Below are 2617 nucleotides of genomic sequence, written 5' to 3'. Positions count from 1 at the left end.
AATGACCTTACCTTTTACACGTGCTTATCCTGTTTGCTTCTCCCAAAAGAATTCCAATTTGACGTCTCGAAACTCGTTGCTCGTGAAATCGAAGAAATGTTTAGTAAATATCCCTTTTACAATACTACTAAGTCTTCTTTAGAAAAAAAAAAAAAAAAAAACGTTAATCCCAACGAATGTGAGCTTTAGATTTGAACAGCACCTCAGAGCTGCAGGAGCAGGTCGGGCAGTGGGGTCTAAGTGGCGTCTCAGAGCAGACCAGGATGCTATATATACCCCTGTCGGAGGGCATTGCCAGCCATCTCGTAGACTCAGTTCGTATAGGTATCGTACTATTTAAAGAACCCTCCCACTTTTATGTAAACTAAAATGTCTCTTCTCGTAAACGTATGCAATTTACTGCATTGAACGCATGCACCTTCGTTTCAGTTTTCATTCGGCGCTAATACTTCTATCAAATATGTATACGTATTTATTCTGTGGTTGTTTCTTAGGGCATTTTTTACATTTTTTATAATAATAATAATAATAATAATAATAATAATAATAATAATAATAATAATAATAATAATAATAATAATAATAATAATAATATTCTGAGAAAGATATTGATTTATAGATTATTAATTTGTCACGGCATGCGTTCCTTTCATGGATATCAAAGACAAAAAAGAAGAAAGGAAAGGACAAACTACTATGAGATTCAGGGCCTCTGTAACACTGTTTTTTGGACTTTGCTCCTTGTCAAAGCATCGGATGTAGCTGAAAGTTGACATATGTATATTTTACAACCACACACAAATTTTGTCAGCATTATTAATAACCTAAACCCGATAGTTTTAATTTTTATAGAGTAAAAATGCTCTAGCCGACGCCATGGCCAATGATTACGAGCCAAGAGTCGAAAAACATTCATTACGTAAGCAAGGTAAACAAACACCTTTTGACGAAATGTTGCGCCGCCCATCCACTAGACGGAAACCCATTCACCTTGTTCCATCGGCTCTGAAACCCAAAGAACGATACATAGATGTGGGTGGGGTATCTGTGCTAGCGTAGTAATACTACTGTAGCAGTAGTGCCGCAACAGTACAGCAGTAATATACATGAATTAAACGTTTAGGCCAACTGCTGGGATCCTTGAGGATCATTTAGCACTTCTTACAACTACTGGAGAAATGAGTTTTTATAGCCAGAAGTTAAATTTTCTAATCCAACAATGCCCATGATAGCCTTCAGTGTTATCCTGAATTATAACGAGGCCAAAGTGGGTGGAGCCTCAAGAAGTTATCATTATGACAATTATCAGTGGAGAGGCTCAGAGTTCATAAAGGTGTGCTGCTTTGGTTTTATTTATTGGTGAAGGTTTAAAGCCAAAATACGCTACCGGCTATTTTTTTTTTCAGTAAATAGGTAGATAGCCAATAAATGAAAATTGCATGACATTGGATATAGCAGTTATCAATTCAAGCTTGTCTACTATGTTTTTGAAAATTACCATCTATTCCTTACATCTTGTTAATCTGATTGTGACCTATAAAGCAGACTAATTTCTTAGGAAACTTATTTTGGGAGTTAGACTAATAATCGAAGTGTTTTTGTATTTATTAACATATTTTGTTGGTTTGTTCATTATAACAATTATCAGTGGAGAGGTTCAGAGTTCATAAAGGTGTGCTGCTTTGGTTGTATTTAAATTTGTTTGTCATTGTTGCCAGAGGTATAGCCTTTGTTACGTATAGCCAATCATCCATCGAGAAAGAGGGAAGAAATGCTGTCATAAGTTACGTAACGAGTGCGTTCGAAACCTTTTCTCTGAGTAAGTTGGCCCGTCTTCATAAAAAGTCACTTTTACATTGTAAGTACCAAATTTATTCAACCTACGTAATGCAGAATACAGTCAAAATTTATGTGTAGATATAATGTGTATTCTGAGTAAGCGTTATATTTATGAAATGCATAGATAAAAAGTTATTGCGAAAAAACCGTGTTACAGAGGCCCTGAATCTCATAGTAGACGAGATTGAAGTGGCACTCTCGGGTCTAGAACATTCCCATCAGTGGCAATTGCCATGGCACTCATCCATAGGTGCCTCTCTTTGACGGAGATCAGTCTTTATCGGCTGTTGTCACCACTTGCACCAGAAAAGTTCACAAAATGTGCTTGTAAATGCAGGTGTGTAATTAATTCAGGTAAGCACAGAATTTATACTTGCGTATTCGTACACAAAAACTGACCAATAGCTATATATAAAATGGCGTCTGTCCTTTGAACACAGCCACTTGCTCCGGATAACTATTGCTAGTTGGAAGTCCAAGTAATGCCTGACACTGTACAATTCAGGAATGTTAACCCTACTCCTACTGTCAGCTCCCTCCTTTAAAAGGAAGTGGCATATGGACGTGAGGTGTGAACTGTGTGGAAAATTACTCTATGACCTGACCTCCTGAGTAAAAGAACACAGGTTTATGATAAAATTTCCACATCATGTGCGTAGTGGCGGATTCAAAGGGGGCCACCTGGTCTTGTGCCCCCCTCACCTCCCCCCATGGAGAGAATGATTTGTAAAAGCTATAATGAAATTTTTATAATGTGTACCCACTGCAAACAAGTAGA

General features: G+C 37.3%; 1 protein-coding gene across 1 annotated transcript in view; it reads right to left on the bottom strand.

The window, feature by feature from the left end:
- LOC135216349 (uncharacterized) overlaps positions 1–244 on the bottom strand; it is a 38344-nt gene extending 38100 nt beyond the window's left edge. Inside the window, exon 1 of the mRNA XM_064251581.1 lies at positions 12–244. The gene's annotated coding sequence lies outside the window, so the exon portion shown is untranslated. The remainder of the gene's footprint in view (positions 1–11) is intronic.
- Between the last annotated feature and the right edge of the window lie 2373 nt (positions 245–2617).

Source organism: Macrobrachium nipponense, chromosome 19, assembly GCF_015104395.2.
Source record: "Macrobrachium nipponense isolate FS-2020 chromosome 19, ASM1510439v2, whole genome shotgun sequence".
Lineage (NCBI taxonomy): Eukaryota > Metazoa > Arthropoda > Malacostraca > Decapoda > Palaemonidae > Macrobrachium > Macrobrachium nipponense.
This window is presented reverse-complemented; position numbering and strand designations above follow the sequence as displayed.